Here is a 26566-nt window from a genome sequence, read left to right as displayed (position 1 = left end):
TCTTCCACTCGATGCAGATTCTGCTTCTGCAACTGCAACAAAACCCTCTGCGTCTAGTTAAGGAATCTGCTTAGTGAAAATTTAAGTTGTAGATGCTCACTCTAACTGTTGGAATCACTAACCCGATTAACTCGACTTTTCTGCAACCCTTCAACTGAAAATCAAATTTTTCCCCAGCAATTCGGTGTGCTGCTCCCTCTAAGCAACAAATTTTTCTCCTTCGCTTCTGAGCTTCCCGGCTGAACACTCATGCTCTGGTACCATGTGAAAATTTCAAAAATGAAATCCTATTACAGAAACTAAAATTTAATTTTGTAAATGTTAATTAATTTAATAATTTATCTGCTACGAAAATATAAAATAAATCACTTTGTAATCTTCATAAATAAATTGCAGAAGAAATAACGTTGGAAACTGAGAAAATACTAGCACACACAAAATAAAAATGACACTATTATTTTTGGACAAATATCCCCGAAAAAACCTAACTTGGGAAAATCGGTGCAACAATGAGGGTTTTAATTATTATGCAGCAGTGAAATCTGAGTACAATCTATAGATGCCCAATTGGCAATCCAAATAGCAAGAAAATTTGGCCAAAGTTATTTAAGGGAATTTCTCTTCTTCCACAAGCAACCTTGACACAACTTTCGTTAAGAAAACTCGTCCTCCTAGACCCTCTACGTCAGCCTCTATGTAGTGCTTGCATAGACCCTTGAACTTCTAAGCTTCGAATTGCCTCTGGTGAAGTCGTTATGCCTGTCTCTGCTGAGGAAAATGATTCTCCAGCCTTCTGGAATACTTTCCTAACCTTTGGAAGCTGAATCAATTTTTCCTCCAGCCATATCAAATTGTTCTTCTGAAGCAACTGCGCAGTCCTCTGCGTTGCCTCACTGGGTATAACTTGGCATCCTTATCGTTTCCTCTCCGGATCTAGAAAAATTCCTCCGAATCACTGTCTCTACTCTTCACTGTCTCTTCTTCTTCACTGAAGTTTGAACTCTCCAGCAACTGACTGCTTCTACTCTTGAAAATCTAATTCCCCAACTGACTCTAGCGTGTTCTCTATCACCACATCGATCCCTTCTTATATCTTCCTATTGGGACTCTAACAACCAAGATTAAATTTTAATCGATGACTCAGATCATTTCTGGATTGATTCATGTGAGTTTCTAGAGAAATTTCACCTTGAATTAATTAATTCTGATTAATTAACCATTTTTCCTAAGTTTAGACTTAGAAAACATTAAAAAATAGGTTAATAATCTAATTAAGTCATCTCTGTGTGGAATTTCCAGAAGCAATTTCTAGGTATTGGAGATCTTATGTATTCTAGCCTCTCCACCAAATTTCGTGGCTAGAACACATCCAATGCTACAGAAGCTAACATATATATATATATATATATATATATATATATATATATATATATACACACACACACACACTAGGGTTTTAATAAAATTAAAAATTAAGATATTTCTATATATAAAGATGTGAAATTTATGTAAATATAAATAGTATTAATAAGAACGAACATAAATTTATCTTAACTTCAAATTTACCAAGCACAAAAGAGAATCAAATTTCTCAAAATACAAACATCTTAAAAATTTTGATGTCTTTGAGTGCTTGATAGATTCAAGTAAATATAAAGTTAAAATAAATCTATATTAATTACAAATATTATGAATTGACACTTCATTATCTATCTCCTCAAAATCCTAATTTGAAAAAGATACAAACACTCCCATATTAATTTTTATGATAATATCTATAATTTAACAATCACAAAAAAGAAAATGACAATTCACATCTAACAAAAGGGAACTCCAGTGAATAACCTAAGGGAGCTCTATTTTTTAACTATAAACCAAATTACTAAGGAAAATGAAAATGCACCATTATATACCATCATGAATTAAAATGGATAATTTATTTATGCCTATAATTAAGAATAGAAAAAATAGGCCAGCCATCATTATCCACCACAAGTGCTATTTATAGAAATGATATACTTCAAGCATTTTCTTCAACCAAATTCAATTAATAATAAAAAATGATATACTTCAAGCATTTGCTTCAACTAAATTCAATTAATAATAAAAAAATGAGAATATGTCACAACTTCAAAACAAGAAAACTTCACATATAATACATTATGATTGATAAATTCCATGATGTTGCCTGCTATTTAGTTGCCATTAACTCTTTAAGATGATAATTCCAACATTAAATCACAACTCGGAAGCAATGTATCTTCATGCTCCCAAAACCTAACTCTGTGTAATTGAAAGTTGGTAATCAAAGTTTGCTTATGACTCAATCTTCTTTTTAAAATTCTTGCCTTGCTGCATTTCTTTACATGTCCTCGTTACTTGCAATGATCGAAATACCTCTCGCATTTTGATTACGATTAACCGCTTTCAAATTGAAACATATGAAACCGTGGCTGTCAAATTTCAATCGATATTAGATCCACAAGATGCCTTAATGGAAAAAAAAAAATGCAGGAAGTGCATTTTAGGAAAACAAATCCCAAAAAATATGTAACGTAATATGTATTAATCTTAAATAACGGTGTTTTAAAGGCAAGATTGAATATTTTTACTGACAAAAATAAAATAAAATAAAATAGGTTGACGGTCCAAGATATATGTGATAGTAGTAAAAAAAGCTTTGCAATCTTAATAGACACGATGTCTGGAAAGTTAGTAGATGTTCGGTCCCTACTCTCTCTTTCTAGTTGGTTTCCGCCCTCTTCTTTAGGGTTAATTTCTTTTATTTATTATTTTATTTTTATTTATTTACTTCTTATTATTATTTTTATTATTTATCTAGTATTAACCTTTTTATTCTAACTAATCTATGTTTTATTGATTTTCTTTTATTGATTCATTCTATTATTACCTTTATTTTTTGAGTCTTTTTAACTAATTTTTATTATTTTTATTCTTAATTTATTTATTTATTTGTTCTGTTATTACCTTTTTAACTAACCTACCCTCTTATATTTTGTTTATTTATTTTGTCTTTATTTTATTTATTTATTCGTTCTATTATTTTTATTTTCTAAGACTTTTTAACTAATTTTTCTAACTAACCTATTTATTTTATTCTTATTATTTTCATTTATTCGTTACATTATTACCATTTTTGACTTATTTTTCTAACCTCTGTGGTTTTCTTCCATTCAATAATTTTTAATAATATTTATAGGCTTTTAATTTTTAGATCCTTTGTTTTGTTTTGATTATTTTTATTTTATCTTTATTATTTTATTTACTATTTTATTATTATTATTTTTATTATTATTATTATTTTTTATGTGTTTCGCAGTAACTAATTTAGTTATTTATTTACTTATTCATTTCTAGTTTAATTTTCAATTATCTATTTATTTGTTTTATTTAACTAACCTTCCTCGTTTTGAGGTTTCTTAGTATTTTATAATTTATTTTTCATTTATCTATTTACTTGTTTTATTTTGAATATTTTTAACTAATTTTCCTTACTAACCTTTCCCCTTTTGACATTTGTTAGATCTTTTATGCATCTATTTATTATTATTTTATAATTTTTAATAATATTATTTTATATATATTGCTTTTAGGGTCCATTATTTAACTAATTTCTATTTTTTATTAACATTTGTAAACTAAATACCCTTCAATTTTTTGTTTTGGTCCTAATTCTTACTAACTAAGCTAATAAAATATTTTTGACCCTGGTCCTTGAGTCAAACTAGCCGTTGGGTCAGGAGGCTCCGTTCTGCCTATTTATCTTGCTTACCTGGATCTGTTTCTTCAATTTGTCCTGACGATGAACCACACTTGTTGGTTCGAAACGTGTCAACAAATGATTTTCCATGTGATTTTTGCCAAAAAATCTCTCTCTAAATCTTCTTATTATCTAAATATTATAAATGAAATGTTTTTCTTTGAATAATAATGATAAATCAACATACGTTTAAAAGAAATAATAACTATATAATTTAACTACTAAATTATGATAAATTCAAAATATATATGAATAATATCCCATCGCAACAAATTGCAAACTGTAAAATTCCAAAAAAAACAACCAATTGCCAAAAATAAATCGGTCGCGGCCCAACGAGAAGGTAGCCGTTTCATAAAAGATGAATTTATAGAATGACACATGACATCATCTGGCCTATTAGCTCAGTTGGTTAGAGCGTCGTGCTAATAACGCGAAGGTCGCAGGTTCGAAACCTGCATAGGCCACAATAAGGATATTTGTTATTTTTTCTACCTTGAATTTTCAAGGGCTACTGTGTTTCCGTTCTGAACAAACAGACAGCGATGGCTTGGATAATGAAATTGTTCGGCTCTAATTCCGTTTTGATGGACTTTTTAAAATTTTAACGTCATTATCATAATTAATTAAGTGAATATAATCTATATATATATTAAAATGGTTATTATAATAATTAAACTACTGAAAACTTAAATGTAACATCAAAACTAATGTTATGGGTGGTAATTTATAGTTTTTTTAGTTATTATTATCCAGTGCTTGATGCATGAAACATTATTAAAAGAGTGCTAAGTGTTCGAAAATTTAATTTTTTAAAAATGTAATATCAAAACTAATGTTATGGGTGGTAATTTATAGTTTTTTTTAGTTATTATTAACTAATGTTATGGGTGGTAATTTATAGTTTTTTTTAGTTATTATTGTCCAGTGCTTGATGCGTGAAACATTATTAAAAAAGTGTAAGTTAAGAGGTATCATAGAAATGATTTAAATTTGGAAACCATTTTTGATTTAATTTTTTAAAAATGTAATGTCAAAATTACTGTTATGGACTGTAATTTATAAATTTTTAGTTATTGTTATCCGGTGCTTGATGCATGAAACATTACCAAAAGAGTGCAACTTAAGAGGTATCATAGAAATGATCCAAACTTGGGAACCATTTTTTCCAAGCTCAGCGTTTATCATGTCTTGAGATCGCATAATGCTGAAGCAGATTGTCTTGCTAATGAAAGTGTAAAATAGGAAGAAGGGGCCCTTGTTCATAATGGTTGCCCCTCAATTTCTCCCATCCCATAACTATGGAATTGTTTGAATTAAAAAATGGAATTTGGGGGAGGGAGAGCCACAAAAATCAACATGGTCCCCCTCCCAAAGTGCACCACGCACAACATACTGTTAATGTCAATTTAGATGGACTCAAACACATAAGCATATTGGAGGAATATTGTCATTAGTTTGTCATCGCCATTCTATCTGTTATTCGTGTGCTCCCAAGCCATCAACGGTAGAGTGATAGGACGAATTTTATTGTGTGAGGAAAGCATTAAGCCCTCTATGTAGTCCTTTGGATTCATGGTGAAAAATGACAAATATTAACAATGCTTATGGTAGAGTTCTTCGATGTGGTCTTGAGGAGCACAAAGATGTTTTGGGTCCTCTAGGGGATCTGGAGCAAAGACTAGGACATGAGCCTCCATGCACTCCTTCTTGATTCCTTGACCATTGGCATATTTAGGAGGTCCATAATTTAGCCGCTAACTTTCTGGAATCAGCGGTATCCTATGGTTGTAGTCATAAAGCCAACGGGGAGCTCTCAGCACCAAATGGGCATTAGCTCTCATGTATGTTGGGAAGGTAATTCAGAGACTTTCCATGTCAATCAGAATTTCATCGTTGTTCAAGCAATAGAGGTGAGGCTTGTTAGGCATGTCTTGTTGGCACTGAATGAGTGTAAAATTTTAATTTGGGAACTGATGATATGGAAATTTGTTTGGACAATTGCTCCTCAATGGCATCCCTTTAAGGCACCCTTGATGTTGCTACTATGTTCTTGTCTTAATGATCTGAACTCTTTCTATGGGGGGAGGCACAAGAGCTTGCCAACCCTTAGTATTTCATGGGCCCCTAGCAATTGGACACTTAACTGTGAATTTGCAGTGAGGGAAACCTAGGATACAAGAGTTTCCTATGATGGTATTGCAATGGAATTGTTGGATCAAATAATGGTCAGGCTAGAGAAAAACTAAGAGCTTTTGTATACCAAATTTAATAATGTCTATGTTGTTATCCCCATAGCGATGGAATTACGTATGGAAGACAAAACTCAGGAGAGGCGATTAGAGGATGATGCAGGTAGTCTTCACCAACAACTGGAGGATTTGTGGGCAGCAATTAAATCCTTGTCTCCTCATATCTCCTCTAATCTAGATAAGGAAAATGTAGTCAATTTAATAAAAATAGATTTGAATGTACCTCTTATAGTAGAGGATAACTTTGGAACATACTGATCTGAAATGATCATAAAATAAAAACTGATGTAGAATTGATTAACCATTAATGATTTGAATGTTAGCTCAAAGCATGGAAATCGATGAAAATTGCTCGAGAAGAACACTTTACGACAACTGATTAATCATAAAAACGATGCATAATAGAAGTGAAAACAGTAAAAACACAACGATACCAGATAGCGAGATTGATGACGGAGCTCATCCCTGGTGGACTACATCTCCAGGTCCGCTTTCAAGATGGGCGACCGTTTTTATTAGGAATGAACAGAAGGTGTTGATTACACAGAGATTTGATCAGTCTGAATGTGCACATAGGCACTTCTGATCACTGTCATCAGATAGCCCTCTGAACCAACTTTCCAACACTTCTTACGGTTTCCAAAACCGACTCCGGATGCTCCCATAACACTGAAAACAAAACTGCCTATGACCTCCAGAATCTGCAAGCAAAAGTCAGAAAACCACTCCTCCTTGTTCAATGAAGAAAAACCGCCTTTTAAAGGCTTGCAAGTACATCAAAACCACATTTAGCTGAATTGCAGATGAACTAGTTTGATTCTGGATAGGGTTTAGCTTTGGTCTTGTTGTGAAAGACACATAGATAGGTTGGTTACAAGGTCCTCGGATTAGTTTGTAACAAAACTTAACAATAAACCCAAAATAAACTTTGGATAAACCCAGAAACTGTTTATGGTCAGCTTTAACCTTTCGGAGGTTGGACAGCTCATGTGAGCGGTGAATGAACCCGGAGTTTAGGCGCTGGCAGTTCTACTGACAGTTTTCGAGCTGGCGGTCAATGCTTCAGCATGTTCGCATGCAATCCCGTGACGGTTTCTGCTACAGTTTCGACTTGACAGTTGTTGTAATGTCAACGATAGGCGGTTACCAATGCTGCGTTCACATGTCAGCTTTCAACATGAGTTTCGACAGGTGGTTAACTTGTTGTATCGTTAACTCCTGACTGCGTGGTTAACTTACACCTATTCACATGTAATTATGGTTTCTGACACGATTAGGGTCAACGGTTTAGGACTGTGGGTCTTGTTTTATAATGTTTTTACGATGTTTAAAAGGTCGAGGGTTGAAAACTAAGGTTTAACACTTAGTTTTTTTAGCACATAGTGATAGTTTTAGGGTTTGATGCCATAGAACTTAGGACTTAGGGTTAGGCCTTGAAATGAAGGCAGAGGTTTTTTATTTAGGACATACGTTTGATACATAGTTTTAATGTGGTAGGTTAGGTTTTAGATGTAGGATTAGGGTTTTAACAATTGATCACCCATTTACTATCATTCATCACTAAGTGACATTAGTGACATTTGTCACCTAATGACGAACTTGTCGACAATGTGACATAAAACCACACACATCGTCGACACTAGTTACCTTTGCGATGACAACCCTGACGACGAATGTATGCCATGAACAACACCCATGTCGAACCCAAAACCTGCGAAGTCATACGACAAAACACATGTTGTCGACCAATCCTGGCAGAACTGTTGATGAACACAAGTCGACAGCCAGGTACAAACCTTCTCAACTGAATGCCATGCAAAACCATAAACATTACCTGAACAACATGATCCATAACCAACACTATCGAAGCTGTACTAGAGTGACAACGACACTGAACACTGATGACGACACTTGAACACCTGTGCAACTGAATCAACAGAATCCTCCTGGGTCATTCCTCTCCACTTGAAAGCTTTTGGACCACAAAATTTTGACTAATCAAATAGTTGATAAGGGTATAACTCCCTCTCTTTCCACCTTGACGTGACGATGTACCAACACATTTGATCAATCACTTGCAAGTGATGACCCTGATGATGCTGAGCATGACACTTTTTCATTTGGTGACCTATTTCTTATATCTGCAGTATGAACAACTTGCGACGATGGGAAAACAACCTGCTATAAACATGGCAATTGAATTCTTTCGACGAAGAATCATGAGTTAGTGGTTCACAATCTTTGAAAACAGTCTCTACTGGATGTTGTTTATTACCATCAACATGTATAAACAATCTATTTTACGGAATGACAGAGAAAATCAAAGATATACTTGACACCAAACCAGCTACTTGATTTAACATATTTTCTTGATTTCTATTTACTAAGTGAACTTGTTGCACTGAACCTATCCAACTGTAAGGTGAAATTTGCTGCAACTTAGTTTGATTCTGAAAGTATTGATTTAGCTGTTGATTTGTTTGAATCACTTTTCCTTCATTTAAATGATGTTTCCATTGATTAGCACTTTCCTCTGATGCATAAGTTCCCATTAGACACTTTGACACTACTTTAGAAAAGGCTTTGATATGAAAACAAATAGGTTTCCTCTCCACTTGAAAAGAGGTTTCCAAATTGTTTGAGACATGACATGGCGACACAATACAAGAGAAATCGAACATTGAATTTCCCTAATACTGACATGTATCCCTGCAATTGTTAAGTTCCAAACTTAAACTGATTTGATTCATTCTGACATTAGGAAGAGGAGATTTAGGCACAAACTGTAATTCATGTTGTAATCCCTGCTTATGAATAAGATGTTTGGTTTTACATAGAATTGAACAAGTTTCTATCTCTTTAAACAAACCATCTTTAAGATGAGTTGCATAACTTAAACAAGAATCATGTTGATTGTTATGTTGATCCTTTACACACATGATTACAAAGCTTTTGTTTGAACTTATTAATCACTTCATCTGATTAACATTAACTTAATTCAAGTGATTTTTGTTTTGATGTGCCTTGACAATAAATTAAACCCCATATTTCTTAAGGTGATGTTTATGTTCTCTCCTGTAAAATACTGCATCACGATCATAAAGATAAGGACTTCCTAAGACAATTCCACATATGTCTACTGAAACCACATCTAATTCCAATTCATCAATGTAATTAGCTGTTATGGCAAATCTTAATCGACACTGTTTGGTGACCTTTACCTGAGTTGATTTATTTAGCCATCCTAATGGGTAAGGTCTTGGATGATTCCGTGTTTCCAAAACCAAAATTTTAACTATATATTCAGAGAGTAAATTCGCCTATGATCCACTGTCAAACATTGTATCTATATTTGTATGCTTAGAAGTTATCCTTATGTTAAACAATTCAACTCTTTTATCCTCATGTGAAGGATTTATGTTTGATGAGGATGCAATAGTTTTCAAACTTGAACTAGTGTCAGAAGTTTTACCTATCGTAACCATGACATTTATCTTCCTTTCATCACCTGAATCTGAACCTAGACCCCGCTGGACTACTACAATAGCCTTCTTTTCATCCTTCTCCTTAAGGAACTTTTTGGGCTTAAGTTTTGGATGAAGTTTCCAACACTTCGATTCATCGTGACCGATTCTATGGCAATGAGAACAAGTAGGTCTTTCCTTTTGAACGTTCGTTGATTTCTTTGTCTTCGAATTGTTCTTCCCCTTACTATCACTGGAATCTTTGGTTTCCAACTCTTTGGATGAATGCAATGAAAACTTGAAGGGTCTGCCAATTGATTCAATATGTATTCCCTAAACACACACCTCATCAAAATCATTAGGATTAAACATCAATAAAGTATGTTACAAATATGAATGTAAATTGTCGATGTATTTTAACAAAGTTTCACGTGTATCCAATGAAATACCAAGTGCCAATGCTTTCTTTCTAAACTCCCGAGTAAACTCCTGAACACTCTACCATTTACCTTGCCTCAAACGCTGCCAATCAATAGCAACTTTTTGCATGTATCCTAAAGGATAGAACTATTTCCTAAGAGATTTTAAAAACTTAGACCATGAAGATATGACTTTTCCTTTACGCTTCACATCTAACTGAGTTTTACTTTCCCACCAGATTAAAGTCGTTTCCCCCATTCTAAGTGTAGCTAACTGAATTTTAGTTTTATCACTAGAAATGTTTTGAATGCGACAATACACTTCTAACTGCTTAATCCAGTTATCTAGCTTTTCAGGATTCATTTCGCCATAATAAACAGGTATCTCAAATTTCACATCAAGTTTCAAAAGAGATGTTTTCTTAGGTTTCTTTTCTTTTTCAGATTCTACATTGGAAGAAGAAGAAGAAAAAGAAGAAGAGGATGATGGAGATGATGGAGATGATGGAGGTGAAGGTGGTTTATCAGTCTTTCCTTTACCTTTGTCCTTCTTCGATGTCTTTGAAGAAGAAGCTGCATCTCTTGCCTTCTTGTCTTTGTACAATTCTCCCAACATCTGCTGCATAGTCAAGAATGCCTGCTGAAACTGTTCTTCACTCATCTTAGTTTCAGTTTTTTCACCTGCATCAGGTCCTGACATGGTTGATTTATGAACAACTCGTTGCTTTCCAATCTCTGGATCGATCTGCTCAAGGATTCCTTCTCCTCGTTGCGACTTTGACCTGGTTAACATTCAATGGAAAATTCTACAAATGCAACCTGCTCTGATACCAAATTATATGATCTGAAATGATCATAAACTAAAAACTGATGTAGAATTGATTAACCATGAATGATTTGAATGTTAGCTCAAAGCATGGAAATCGAGGAAAACTGCTCGAGAAGAACACTTTACGACAACTAATTAATCATAAAAAAGATGCATAACAAAAGCGAAGATAGTACAAACACAACGATACCAGACAGTGAGACTGATGACGGAGTTCGTCCCTAATGGAATACGTCTCTAGGTCTGCTTGCAAGATGGGCGACCGTTTTTATTAGGAATGAACAGAAGGTGTTGATTACAAAATTATTTGATTAGTTTGAATTTGTATGCATGAACTTCTGATCATTGTCATCAGATAGCCCTCTAAACCAGCATTCCAATGCTTCTTACGGTTTCCAAAACCAACTCTGGATTCTCCCGTAACACTGAAAACAAAACTGCCTATGACCTCTAGAATCTGCAAGAAAAGTAAAAAAACCACTCCTCCTTGTTCAATGAAGAAAAATTTCCTTTTAAAGGCCTACAAGTACATCAAAACCACCTTTGGCTGAATTGCAGATGAAATAAGTTGATTCTGGATAGGATTTAGCTTTGGTCTTGTTGTGAAAGGACACATAGATAGGTTGGTTACAAGGTCCTCAAATTAGTTTGTAACAAAACTTAACAATAAAACCAAAATAAACTTTGGATAAACCTCGAAAATGTTTGCGGTCAACTTTAACAGGGTGGAGGTTGGACAACTCATGTGAGCGGTGATCGAACCCATGGTTTAGGCATCGACGGTTTTGCTGACATTTTTCGAGTTGGCGGTCAATGCTTCAGCATGTTCACATACAATCCCGTGGCGGTTTCTACTACAGTTCCAACTGGTGGTTCTTGTAACGTTAACCATAGGTGGTTATCAATGCTATGTTCACATGTCAGTTTCTAACACGGGTTTCTATGGGCGGTGTTATGAAACCAGCTCAAGAAAAGATAGAAAAGATAGATCAACGCCTTAGAATTCAGCCTCTTCAAGGGGGCAACCTCCTTTACATTACATAAATGAACAATTCTTGGATGATTCAAATGACAAAACCTCCTTTCTATATATAGGAGTCTAAGGAGTCACAATATAATCCAGCCGACCTAACAATAATAATATAAAGCCACAAAAATAACAATAGAGGGATTCTATGGGGCACAGAAATAACAATAAGGGGGTAATAGGGGCACAACAATATAAATAAGGGGTATAACTATAATAGTAATGGGGTAATCACTAGTATTATAGGGACCCAACATGCCCCTCTCCTTCAAAAAAGTGTTGTCCTCAACGCTTGAGTAATTCTGGATACTTCTGCATAAAATTCTCATCCTCCCATGTGGAATCTTCAGCGGATAAGTTCTTCCACTTGATAAGATACTCTGAAATTGATCGATTTCGTAGCTGTCGAGTTCTTGTTTCTGTGACTGGTTCCGGTTCCAATATAATTTTTCCTTCCTCGTCAAGTTCTGGCAATATTGTTTGAATTGGGAGCTTGTCGCCTATAACCTTCTTTAAACATGAAACATGGAAAACTGGGTGCAATCGAGATGCTGCAGGAAGCTCCAATTTGTATGCCATAGTACCAATCTTTTGCAACACCTTGTACGGACCATAATACTTTGGTGATAGTTTATTATCCTTCTTAGCTTTCTTTAGGGACATTTGCTTATATGGTTGTAGCCGTAGGAATACCCAATCACCTACATCAAAACTTCTTTCACTGCGATGTTGATCGGCCTGTTGTTTCATTCTATTTTGTGCCAACACGAGGTTATCCTTTAAGAGTTGGAGGGCTTGTTGTTGATGTTCGATGTGATGTTCCACTGCCTGAACCTTAGAATTTTCTCTTAAATATGATGTGATGGATGGTGGTTGATACCCATAAAGTGCCATAAATGGGGTCATTTTTGTTGCTGTATGGAAGGAAGTGTGTTGTGGGGAAAAGTATCCGACTCGGAATGACCCTATCCCTACTCTAAGGGTGATAGTTCCTTAGCAACAACTGAAAGTAAAGCTTTGATATTTTTCCTTTATGAAAGTACAGAGAAGGAAGAAAAGATTGACCAACCGATGTCTTTCGCTTTTGTCGATCCTGTCTTCTATCTTTGCCTCTTTTTCCCAGCTCCTTGCTCCCTTTGCCGGCCCAGCTACACAAAGATCCTGCAAAAACAAGAGAGGGAAACTACAAGAAACATGTACTCATAACTGATGCATGGATTAGGATGAATCAAATATACAGATAAAAACAATACATCATTGCAATACAAGTATATAGGAGAACATCAAAGCTTTATTGATAGAAGAAAAAGGTTCTGGGAAGGTTACAACCATAAATGGCTCCAATCCAGCAACACCTCCCTAGCAGCAAGAAATCTCCTCTTTCCCTCTATAAAAGCAATCACCCAATAGCTCTAACTGTAAACCAACAACACTTCCTTACTTTGTACAAAATTCCAGCCTCCTCAGACCTCATAGAAGAGCTCTATATATAGGAGATTTGGAGAAAGGATGAGTCAGCTTGAGACTGACCTAAAGCTGCCTTGTGTCCTCTCCCTCTTCAGTTAAACTTCAGTTCTTGAGTCCACTTGGAGATCCTTGCTTCCACATGGAGATCAAGTACCTCTTACTCATCATAGGGCGAATTCCTTGAACCAAGTGTCAGTTTGGAAGCTTCCTGGGCAGTTGACACCTTGCAGAATGACTGTGCCACTTGGCCAATCTCGCCCAGCGCAGGTAGCCTTCATTGGTTTTGACTTTCAGCGCAGGTACAAGGAGGAGCAGTTGACATTCAGCGCAGATGCTCAGTGGAGCAGCTGACATGATCCAAAAATAGCCTGTTTTTGAGTGTTTTCAGGTGGAGAACTGATAGGAAGTGCTGTGGTTTGCTGACCTTGTTCCTCTAGGGGTAAGAACAACATGTTTAGGGACTTTGGATCCCTGTAATTATCGACATTTCATGCTCCATGCTGCGAGGCACAAAAATGTCTATAACAGTTGCCCCCTAAAGTATGAGGCCGTTTATCGGGTGAAATGCTTTATCCAGAGGGTCCGAAGTTCATTCAAGTGCTGAGAGGTGCCCTGTAATACAATACAATACAATACATTATTTTTCATTCTGTTTTCATGATCTAGCTGAGGCGGGCATTCCCATGCTCAGCTTTATAAATACATTTTGGTACATAGAACAGACGATCGTCTGATGGTAGACTGATAATTCTCTGCTGAAATTATCATCCTTTGAGTAGGATGATCATCTGCTGCAATGATGTACATGACAAATGCTTTTATATTTCCTGAATATATATCGCAACCCGGATGGATGAAACTAGATCCGGGGTCTTCAAACTCGTTCGATCTTCACTCTAAGTACAGGTCGATCCATGTGAGAATTGCGCTGAAGTCGAACATGGAAAGACATCGCTTGATTACCGGTCAATGATGAAAACTGTTAACAAGCGCGAGAGGAATCACCGATAATGATAATGACCCTCAAGGTACTGCAGTACAATTCACGTGGCATGAATAAAGGACTTGGCGTCGAACGCCACGCAAAATCTTCTGGTCGAAGGTCATTGATGTATACCTGTCGCCAGAAGTGAGAAACTTGCCATTGAGGCATGCAAGTTTCAAAGTACTGATGGGGTTGTTCCTAGATCAATCACGTAAACTTATCAAAAAATGCAAATGCAAGATGCATGTATTTCTTTTCTTTTCCTTTAATGTTGATGTAAGACAAAAGGAAACTGTCGTATAATTTTCGAATTCAATTTGAAGCGTAAACAAACAAGTTTTGTCTAAAATCAAAAGACGCCTTACATGTACTTGTTTCGACACTAAAAATGTATGAATTCAAACCATAAAATGAAAAACAAACAAACTCAAACAGCCATGAACAGTAATAAAACTAGCTCTTAAGATCATAAAGACACTTTTACAGTTCAGGATCTAAGAGGCCACAGCTATACTGGTTTGCTTTTCACAATGGGAAACTGTAACTGAAACAAGAAATACTGAAAGAACAATCACAGTTTCATCACACAACTGAGGTGGAATAACGTCAAGGAAAGTTGGTTTACAGCAAGTACAAATGACAAGCAATCAACAGCAAAATAACAGTGAAAACAGGGCCAAGACTCAGTAGGAAACCTCAGCAAGACACTGGCTAACTGGTCCAGCGCAGGCTCTGGTCTGTCAAACTGACTTTCAGCGCAGTTCCCGAAGGGAGTACCTGCGCTGAAATGCAGACTGCCTTTGGACAGCCTGCACTGAGACACGAGAGTTGCGTTTACAAGGATTTCCGGGTCATAAAAAGCTCAAAAATTCACTGTTTTTGCTGAAATAAAAAGCTATAGGTCAAGTACAAGCTAAGGGATGATCAAGAGGATGAAAAGCTATCACAAAGAGCACAAGAGTCTTTTGTAGATCAGCTCTTCAAATCATGAATCTGCTCAGAAAATGAGCAAGAGTAGCAGCCCCTCTACTTCGCTTTTGATATAGTCAAAAGCTTTTCGATTTGGTACTCTTTTCTTCAAGAAATGAATAGCAAAGATACTACAAATACAATCAAACGGATACGATTCCCAGTGGAGTCGCCAGTTTGTTGTGGGGAAAAGTATCCGACTCGAAATGACCCTATCCCTACTCTAAGGGTGATAGTTCCTTAGCAACAACTGAAAGTAAAGCTTTGATATTTTTCCTTTATGAAAGTACAGAGAAGGAAGAAAAGATTGACCAACCGATGTCTTTCACTTTTGTCGATCCTGTCTTCTATCTTTGCCTCTTGTTCCCATCTCCTTGCTCCCTTTGCCGGCCCAGCTACACAAAGATCCTGCAAAAACAAGAGAGGGAAACTACAAGAAACATGTACTCATAACTGATGCATGGATTAGGATGAATCAAATATACAGATAAAAACAATACATCATTGCAATACAAGTATATAGGAGAACATCAAAGCTTTATTGATAGAAGAAAAAGGTTCTGGGAAGGTTACAACCATAAATGGCTCCAATCCAGCAACACCTCCCCAGCAGCTAGAAATCTCCTCTTCCCCTCTATAAAAGCAATCACCCAATAGCTCTAACTGTAAACCAACAACACTTCCTTACTTTGTACAAAATTCCAGCCTCCTCAGACCTCATAGAAGAGCTCTATATATAGGAGATTTGGAGAAAGGATGAGTCAGCTTGAGACTGACCTAAAGCTGCCTTGTGTCCTCTCCCTCTTCAGTTAAACTTCAGTTCTTGAGTCCACTTGAAGATCCTTGCTTCCACATGGAGATCAAGTACCTCTTACTCATCATAGGGCAAATTCCTTGAACCAAGTGTCAGTTTGGAAGCTTCCTGGGCAGTTGACACCTTGTAGAATGACTGTGCCACTTGGCCAATCTCGCCCAGCGCAGGTAGCCTTCATTGGTTTTGACTTTTAGCGCAGGTACAAGGAGGAGCAGTTGACATTCAGTGCAGATGCTCAGTGGAGCAGCTGACATGATCCAAAAATAGCCTGTTTTTGAGTGTTTTCAGGTGGAGAACTGATAGGAAGTGCTGTGGTTTGCTGACCTTGTTCCTTTAGGGGTAAGAACAACATGTTTAGGGACTTTGGATCCCTGTAATTATCGACATTTCATGCTCCATGCTGCGAGGCACAAAAATGTCTATAACAAAGTGTTATACCACCATTCAGCCAAAGGCAACCATTTGACCCATTGTGTCTGTTTATCAGATACAAAGCAACGAAGATATCCTTCCAAACATTTGTTTACTATCTCAGTTTGCCCATCAGATTGAGGATGATAAGATGAGCTATGAGCTAACTGAGTACCAAGACAAGAAAATAATTCTGTCCAAAAATTTCCAGTGAAAATGGGATCTCTGTCACTTACAATAATCTTTGGGTTTCCATGTAGCTTTTGAACTATTTCCATAAATGCAGTAGAAACTGTACTGGCTTTAAATGGATGTGATAATGCACAAAAGTGTGCATACTTGGTAAGTCTGTCAACTACCACCATGATGACACTCTTTCCCTCAGACTTGGGTAAACCTGTGATAAAATCCATTGAAACCTCCTCCCAACGTTGGCTTGGAATGGATAAAGGTTGTAATAGACCCAGTGTCTTAATTGTTTCAACTTTATTTTGTTGGCAAACCAAACATTCCGCCACAAACTTTTGAATATCTGATTTAAGGCCATCCCAAAAAAATTCCTTCTTAACCCTGTGGTAAGTTTTTAAAAATCCTGAGTGCCCTCCTAAGGGAGAAGTGTGCAATTCCATAAGAATCTTTTGTTTTAGCTGAATTCTTACAGAGGTATAAGCGATCTTTGTACCATAACGAATCATTTTTCCAGCTAAATGTATCAGAAGTACTGGAATCTTGTTGTAGCTTTCGAATAAGTGCCCACACTTCTTCGTCATTCTTCCATTCCTCCCTTGCTTCGTTTATCCAATCTGGTTGGATAATAGAAATGGCACACAACAATGCTTCCACATCCTCATCCTTTCTTGAGAGTGCATCTGCCACCACATTTTGCTTCCCTTTTTTGTAGATGATTTCAAAGTCATAACCCAACATCTTTGTGACCCACTTTTGTTGCTCTTCAGAGGATAATCTTTGTTCTAAAAAGTATTTAAGGCTATCATGATCCGTTTTTACCTTGAAGTGTCTTCCCATTAGGTAGGGTCGCCATTTCTTAAGTGCATGGAGTATTGCCAACATTTCCTTCTCATAAATAGCTTTGCTTAAAAACTTTCCCTTGATTGGACGACTTTCAAAAGCAATGGGTCTTTCATCTTGCATTAGAACAACACCAATTCCATTTCCTGAAGCATCACATTCCACAATAAAGGTTTTTGTGAAGTCCGGTGTAGCTAAGACCGGTGCTTGGCACATTGCCTCTTTAAGATGTTCAAAGGCCTTTGTTGCTTCCGGAGTCCATGAAAATGAATCTTTCTTCAATAATGTTGTTAGAGGTGCTGCTATTCTCCCATAATTCTTAACAAACTTGCGATAATACCCTGTCAACCCAAGAAATCCTCGCAGATGCTTTATGGATGTGGGGATTTTCCATTCCTTAATGGCTTTAATTTTGCTAGGGTCTACCTTAACTCCTTCATGAGATACAATATGACCCAAATATTCCACCTCCTGGACTCCAAAGAAACATTTGGATCTTTTTGCATATAATTGTTTCTCCTCCAATAGTTGTAGCACCCTGTCAACATGTTCAACATGATCCTTCCAAGACTTGCTGTAGATTAGTATATCATCAAAAAATACTAACACAAATTTTCTAAGGAATGGTTTGAAAATTGAATTCATCAAACCTTGAAATGTTGAAGGTGCATTGGTAAGGCCAAAAGGCATGACCAAAAATTCATAATGACCCTCATGAGTTCTAAATGCCGTTTTCGGAATGTCTTCAATCTTCATTCTGATTTGATGATATCCCGAACGAAGATCCAACTTGGTGAAGTAAATTGATCCATGCAATTCATCCAGTAATTCATCAATGACAGGAATGGGGAACTTATCTTTAATAGTGAGCTTGTTGAGCTCCCTATAATCCAGACACATGCGCCATGATCCATCCTTCTTGTGCACCAATACTACTGGAGCTGAGAAAGAACTTTGACTTGGTTGAATTATACCAGCCTCTAGCATTTCTGCAACCATACGTTCAATTTCACTTTTTTGGACATAGGGATATCTGTACGGCCTGATGTTTGGAGGAACACTTCCTGGAATCAGATGAATAGCATGATCATGATCACGCATAGGTGGGAGACCTTGGGAGTCTCAAATACCTTGGAATGATTGTCCAGGACTTTTTGGAGATCTGGAGAAATAGATGATTCCAATGTGGAAACATCTAGCGAACATAATTGTGCAATTACACCTCTTTGCTCCTTTTTTAGAAGCTTTGTCATGCCATTAGAGCTGATTATCTTTCCTGGTTTCCCTGCAATACCCCTTAATTCAACTTCCTTTCCTTCCACAGAAAATTTCATGAAAAGTTCTTGAAAATTAAAAGCTATTGTACCCAAGGATTGTAGCCATTGGACTCCTAGTACAACATCACACCTCCCATTGGAATGGAAAGCATTGGGCTAGTCAATACATATTCTCCCATGGATAGCTTGATATTATGGCACTTTCCAGAGAAATTTATTGTTCCTCCATTTGCAATCATCACTTGACACTCTGGTGCTGGATATAGGAAGCAATTCAATTCTTTTGCTACCCTACAATGAATAAAATTGTGGGTGCTTCCTGAATCAATCAACACTATTACCTTTTTCTTCTTGATTTGTCCTTCTATCTTGATGGTTTGAGGAGTGGTAATTCCCGCCAATGCATTACAAGATATGGTCGGATTTATTTGTTCTTCATCTAGGCTTTGTTCCTGGAATATATCCTCTTCTTTTGACCTTTCTTGCTCCTTTTCTTCTTCCTCTTCACAATCTATGTAGAATAATTTCTTCTCAGCACACTTATGACCTTTTGTGTATTTGCTATCACAATTGTAACAAAGCCCTTTTGCTCTTTTTTCTTCCAATTGTTGTGGTGTCAACCTTGTAGGTTGTGGAAGACTAGGGGCAACAACACTTCCGTCTTTATAGTTGTGAGTGGTATGCTTCCTAGTTGCCATATTTTTGCTTTCCATTTTTCTTGCTAACCTGAATGCCTTCTCTAATGAATCAGGTTCCCAAAGGCGAACATCATGTTGGATATTATCCTTTAAAGACCCTATGAACACATCAATCCTATGCTCCTCTGGAATATCTTTTACCCTTATGTTCAATTTTTGGAACTCCTCAATGTGCTCCATTATTGAACCCTTTTGTTTGAGACTTATCAATTGGCTAAAAAAAGTGTTGCTTTTTGTATCCTCATAATGTGCTATCAATTCTTCCGTAAAAATTGCCCAAGTGATAAATTGTTTACGAGAACAAAGCCATTGATACCATACAAACTGATTTGGTTCCAAATATAAGTTTCCATACGTACCTTTTGTGTGTTTTGCACATTATTGAGATCGAAGAATTGCTCCATCTGTAATATCCATGTGGCGGGATCCTTGCCATCAAACTTCCTCATATCGATTTTTGGAATATGGTGATTCTTCGATCCAACATTAGCATCTATGGAATCATGATTAACATTTCTTTTGTTCTCATCATGAGTTTCCTTTACTACCTTTTCACCATTAGTAAGTATTTCTTGTAGAAAATTTGTCAAATCTGTCTTCAAATCTGCCATGCCTGTCTTCAAATTTGTGTTCAAATCTATCTTCAAATTGTCCATCTTAGCTTCCATGCCATTTATCTTATCTTCCACGCCATTTATCTTAGCATCTGTTAACTTTTGTGAGCGTGACATTTGTTGCACTTGTTCTTGTAATTTTGATATATCATGTAGCATTTCTTCCTCTTCTTCATGAGTCATGCTAGAGCTTTCAGGTTCCTTACTAGGTGTTTGCATTTTCTTTCCTCGGGGCATCAGTTACCGATAATAATGCTCTACTATGCCCTTTGAATTCCTTCAAAATAAATTTTCAAACCAAGCTTAAGCAAAAATTTAAAAAATCTACACACCTTTTTTCACTTTGTAGGAGCTCGATATTGCCTCTGATGTATCTCTGTACTTTCCAATCATCTAGTTCTGAATTTGTGACCTGTAGTAGCTCTCTGTGTCCTCTTTCCAATGCCACCAGTCTGATCCAAATTGGATTCTCCAAGAAAGAGTTATGCACAATAATCCACATGTAAAATTTTCGATATTTGGTTCTGAAAATGATATACAAGAAACTACAGTCCGTCCTCTTTCTGTACCTTCTTACGAAATTTCAATCTGATTCCCAGAGAGAAAGTTATGACAATTTTCCCCAGGTCACCTGTTTTGAATGTAATTCAGGAGTCTGCAAAAAGACCAACTTCCTCAGATCATATCTCCGAAAATATCACGCGAAAAGCTCTGAAATTCAGACCCAAGGTTCAGCGCGATTTCTTCTCAAATGGGTTTTTTTTGTGACTTCTGAAACGTCACAGAAAAAAAGTTATAGCGAAAATGCCACGATGACCTGTTTGGAGCAGCGAAACCCTAGAATCCAAAGCTCTGATACCAAATGTTATGAAACCAGCTCAAGAAAAGATAGAAAAGATAGATCAACGCCTTAGAATTCAGCCTCTTCGAGGGGGAAACCTCCTTTACATTACATAAATGAACAATTCTTGGATGATTCAAATGACAAAACCTCCTTTCTATATATAGGAGTCTAAGGAGTCACAATATAATCCAGCCGACCTAACAATAATAATATAAAGCCACAAAAATAACAATAGAGGGATTCTATGGGGCACAGAAATAACAATATGGGGGTAATAGGGGCACAACAATATAAATAAGGGGTATAACTACAATAGTAATGGGGTAATCACTAGTATTATAGGGACCCAACAGGCAGTTAGCCTGTTGTATCGTTAACTCCTAACTGTGTGGTTAACTTACACCTGTTCACATGTAATCGAGGTTTCCGACGTGGTTAGGGTCAACGGTTTAGGACTGTGGGTCTTGTTTTATAATGTTTTTACAATGTTTAAAAGGCCAAGAGTTGAAAAATTAGGTTTAACACTTAGTCTTTTTGGCACATAGTGATAGGTTTAGGGTTTGATGCCATAGAACTTAGGACTTAGGGTTAGGCCTTGAAATGAAGGCATAGGTTTTCTATTCAGGAGATAGGTTTGATACAAAGTTTTAATGTGGTAGGTTAGGTTTTAGATGTAGGATTATGGTTTTAACAATTGATCACCCATTTACTATCATTTGTCGCTAAGTGACATTAGCGAAATTTGTCGCCTAATGACGAACTTGTCGACAATGTGACATAAAACCACACACATCGTCAACACTAGCTGCCTTTGCGATGACAACCCTAACGATGAACGTATGCCACGAATGACACCCATGTCGAACCAAAAACCTGCAAAGTCGTACTACAAAACACATGTCGTCGACCAATCCTGGCGGAATTGTCAATGAACACAAGTCGATAGCCAGGTACAAACCCTTTCAACTGAACCCCATGCAAAACCATAAACGTTACCTGAAAAACATGATCCATAACCAACACTATCGAAGTTGAATTGGAGTGATGAAAACATTGAACACTGGTGACGACACTTGAACACCTGTGCAACTGAATCAACATAATCCTCCCGGGTCATTCCTCTCCACTTGAAAGCTTTTGGACCAAAATTTTTTGACTAATCAAATAGTTGATGAGGGTATAATTCCCTCTCTTTCCACCTTGACGTGACAATGTACCAATACATTCGATCAATCACTTGCAAGTGATGACCCTGATGATGCTGAGCATGGCACTTTTTCAGTCGGTGACCTGTTTCTTCCATCTGTAGTATGAACAACTTGCGACGATGGGAAAGCAACCTGCTATAAACATGGCAATTGAATTATTTCCACGAAGAATCATGAGTTAGTGATTCATAATCTTTGAAAATAGTCTCTATTGGATGTTGTTTATTACCATCAACATGTATAAACAATCTATTTTGCGGAATGACAGAGACAATCAAAGATATACTTGAAATCAAACCAACTACTTGATTTAACATATTTTCTTGATTCTTGTTTACCAAGTGAACTTGTTGCACTGAACCTATCCAACTGTAAGGTGAAATTTGCTGCAACTTAGTTTGATTTTGAAAGTATTGATTTAGCTGTTGATTTGTTTGAATCACTTTTCATTCATTTAAATGATGTTTCCTTTGATTAGAACTTTCCTCTGATGCATAAGTTCCCATTCGACACTTTGACACTACTTTAGAAAAGGCTTTGATATGAAAACAAATAGGTTTCCTCTCCACTTGACAAGAGGTTTCCAAACTATTCGATACATGACATGGCAACACAATACAAGAGAAATTGAACATTGACTTTCCCTAATACTGACATGTATCCCTACAACTATTAAGTTCCAAACATAAACTGATTTGATTCATTCTGACATTAGGAAGAGGAGATTTAGGCACAAACTGTAATTCATGTTGAAATCCCTGCTTATGAATAAGATGTTTGTTTTACATAGAACTGAACAAGTTTCTATCTCTTTAAACAAACCATCTTTAAGATGAGTTGCACAACTTAAACAAGAATCTTGTTGATTGTTATGTTGATCCTTTACACACATGATTACAAAGCGTTTGATTGAACTTATTAATCGCTTCATCTGATTAACATTAATTGAATTCAAGTGATTTTTGTTTTGATGTGCCCTGACAATAAATTCAACCCCATCTTTATTAAGGTGATGTTTATTTTCTCTCCTGTAAAATACTGCATCATGATCATAAAGATAAGGACACACTAAGACAACTCCACATATGTCTACTAGAACCACATCTAATTCCACTTCATCAATGTAATTAGCTATTATGGCAAAGCTTAATCGACACTGTTTGGTGACTTTTATCTGAGTTTATTTATTTAGCCATCCTAATGGGTAAGGTCTTGGATGATTCCGTGTTTCCAAACCCAAAATTTTAACTAAACATTCAGAGAGTAAATTCACCTGTGATCCACTGTCAAACATTGTATCTATCTTTGTATGCTTAGAAGTTATCCTTATGTTAAACAATTCAACTCTTTTATCCTCACGTGAAGGATTTATGTTTGATGAAGATGCAATAGTTTTCGAACTTGAACCAGTGTCAGAAGTTTTACCTGTTGTAACCATGGCAGTTATCCTCCTTTCATCACCTAAATCTGAACCTAGATCCTGCTGGACTACTGCAATAGCCTTCTTTTCATCCTTCTCCTTAAGGAACTTTTTGGGCTTACTTTCTGGATGAAGTTTCTAGCACTTCGATTCATCATGACCGATTCTTTGGCAATGAGAACAAGTAGGTCTTTCATTCTGAACGATCGTTGATTTCTTTCTCTTCGAATTGTTCTTCCCCTTACTATCACTGGAATCTTTGGTTTCAACTCTTTGGATGACTGCAATGAAAACTTGTAGGGTCTGCCAACTGATTCAATATGTATGGCCTAAACGCACACCTTATCAAAATCATTAGGATTAAACATCAATAAAGTATGCTGCAAATATGAATGTAAACTGCCGATGTATTTTAACAAAGTTTCACGTGTATCCAATGAAACACCAAGCGCCAATGCTTTCTTTCTAAACTCTTGAGTAAACTCCTGAACACTCTTCCCTTTACCTTGCCTCAAATGCTGCGAATCAATAACAACTTGCTACATGTATCCTAAAGGATAGAACTATTTCCTAAGATATTTTAAAAACTTAGACCATGAAGAGATGACTTTTACTCTATGCTTTACATCTAACTAAGTTTTACTTTCCCAGCAGATTAAAGTTGGTCCCCCCATTCTAAGTGTAGCTACCTAAATTTTAGTTTTTTTTCTAGAAATGTTTTGAATGTGACAATACACTTCTAACTGCTTAATCCAGTTATATAGCTTTATAAGATTCATTTCGCCATCATAAACAGGTAACTGAAATTTCACATCAAGTTTCAAAAGAGATGTTTTCTTAGGTTTCTTTTTTGTTTCAGATTCTGCACTAGAAGAGGAAGAAGAAGAAGAAGAAGAGGAATATGGAGATGATGGAGGTGAAGGTGGTTTATTAGTCTTCCATTTACCTTTGTCCTTCTTCGTTGTCTTTGAAGAAGAAGCTGCATCTCTTGCCTTCTTGTCTTCTTACAATTATCCCAACATCTACTGCATAGTCAAGAATTCTTGCTGAAACTATTCTTCGCTCATCTTAGTTTCAGTGTTTTCACCTACATCAAGTCTTGACATGGTTGATTTATGAACAAATTGTCGCTTTCCAATCTCTGGATCGATCTTCTCAAGGATTCCTTCTCCTCGTTGCGACTTTGACCTGGTTAAAATTCAATGGAAAATTCTACAAATGCAACCTACTCTGATACCAAATTATACGATCTGAACTGATCATAAACTAAACACTAATGTAGAATTGATTAACAATTAATGATTTGAATGTTAGCTCAAAGCACGGAAATCGAGGAAAACTGCTTGAGAAGAACACTTTACGACAACTAATTAATCATAAAAATGATGCATAATAGAAGTGAAAACAATACAAACACAGTGATACCAGACAGCGAGATAGATGATGGAGTTCATCCTTGATGGACTTCATCTACAGGTCCGCTTTCAAGATGGGTGACCCTTTTTATTAGGAATGAACATAAGGTTTTGATTACACAAAGATTTGATCAGTCTAAATGTGCACGTAGGAACTTTTGATCATTTTCATCAGATAGCCCTCTGAGCCAGCTTTCCAACACTTCTTATGGTTTCCAAAACCGACTCTGGATTCTCCCGTAACAATGAAAACAAAATTGCCTATGACCTCGAGAATCTACAAGAAAAAGTCAAAAAACCACTCCTTGTTCAATGAAGAAAAACTTCCTTTTAAAGGCCTGCAAGTACATCAAAACCACCTTTGGCTGAATTGCAGATGAACTAGGTTGATTCTGGATAGGGGTTAGCTTTGGTCTTGTTGTGAAAGGACACATAGATAGGTTGGTTACAAGGTCCTCGAATTAGTTTGTAACAAAACTTAACAATAAACCCAAAATAAACTTTGGATAAACCCCGAAACCATTTGCGGTCAGCTTTAACTGGGCAGAGGTTGGACAGCTCATGTGAGCAGTGACCGAACCCGCGGTTTAGGCATCAATGGTTTTGCTAACAGTTTTCGAGCTAGCGGTGAATGCTTCAGCATGTTCACATGAAATCCCATAGTGGTTTATACTACAATTCCAATTGGCGGTTCCGACCTGGCGGTTGTTGTAACATTAACCGTAGGTGGTTATCAATGCTGCGTTCACATGACAGTTTCTGACATAGGTTTCTACGGGTGGTTAACCTACTGTATCATTAACTCTTGACTGCGCAGTTAACTTACACCTGTTCACATGTAATCGAGGTTTCCAACGTGGTTAGGGTCAACAGTTTAGGATTGTGGGTCTTGTTTTATAATTTTTTTACAATGTTTAAAAGGCTGAGAGTTGAAAACTTAAGTTTAGCACTTAGTTTTTTTGGCACATAGTGATAGGTTTAGGGTTTGATGCCATAGAACTTAGGACTTAGGGTTAGGCCTTGAAATGAAGGCATAGGTTTTGTATTTAGGAGATAGGTTTGATACATAGTTTTAATGTGGTAGGTTAGGTTTTAGATGTAGGATTAGGGTTTTAACAATTGATCACCCATTTACTATCATTCATCGCTAAATATATTAGCGAAATTTGTCACCTAATGACAAACTTGTTGACAATGTGACTTAAAACCACACACATCGTCGACACCAGCTACCTTTGTGATGACAACCCTAACGACGAACCTATGCCATGGACGATACCCATGTCGAACCCAAAACCTGCGAAGTCGTACAACAAAACACATTTCGTCAACCAATCTTGGCGGAATTGTCGATGAACACAAGTTGACAGCTAGGTACAAACCCTCTCAATTGAACGCCATGCAAAACCATAAACATTACCTGAACAACCTGATCCATAACCAACACTATCGAAGCTGAACTAAAGTGACGATGACACTGAACACTGATGATGACACTTGAACACCTGTGCAACTGAATCAATGGAATCCTCCTGGATCATTCCTATCCACTTGAAAGCTTTTGGACCAAAAAATTTTGGCTAATCAAATAGTCGATGATGGTAGAACTCCCTCTCTTTCCACCTTGACATGACAATGTACCA

General features: G+C 36.6%; 1 non-coding gene and 1 pseudogene across 1 annotated transcript; one reads left to right on the top strand and one right to left on the bottom strand.

The window, feature by feature from the left end:
* The window catches only part of LOC149170240 (putative pyridoxal 5'-phosphate synthase subunit PDX1), a 123125-nt pseudogene that overhangs the window by 25584 nt on the left and 70975 nt on the right, over positions 1-26566 (bottom strand).
* On the top strand, positions 4175-4248 carry TRNAI-AAU (transfer RNA isoleucine (anticodon AAU)). Its single transcript has one exon. It is a non-coding gene; the product is annotated as a tRNA-Ile (tRNA).

The sequence above is a fragment of the Pinus tabuliformis genome, chromosome 4_2 (assembly GCF_031772625.1).
Source record: "Pinus tabuliformis cultivar Carrire ecotype Pingquan chromosome 4_2, CPIR1, whole genome shotgun sequence".
NCBI lineage: Eukaryota > Viridiplantae > Streptophyta > Pinopsida > Pinales > Pinaceae > Pinus > Pinus tabuliformis.
This window is presented reverse-complemented; position numbering and strand designations above follow the sequence as displayed.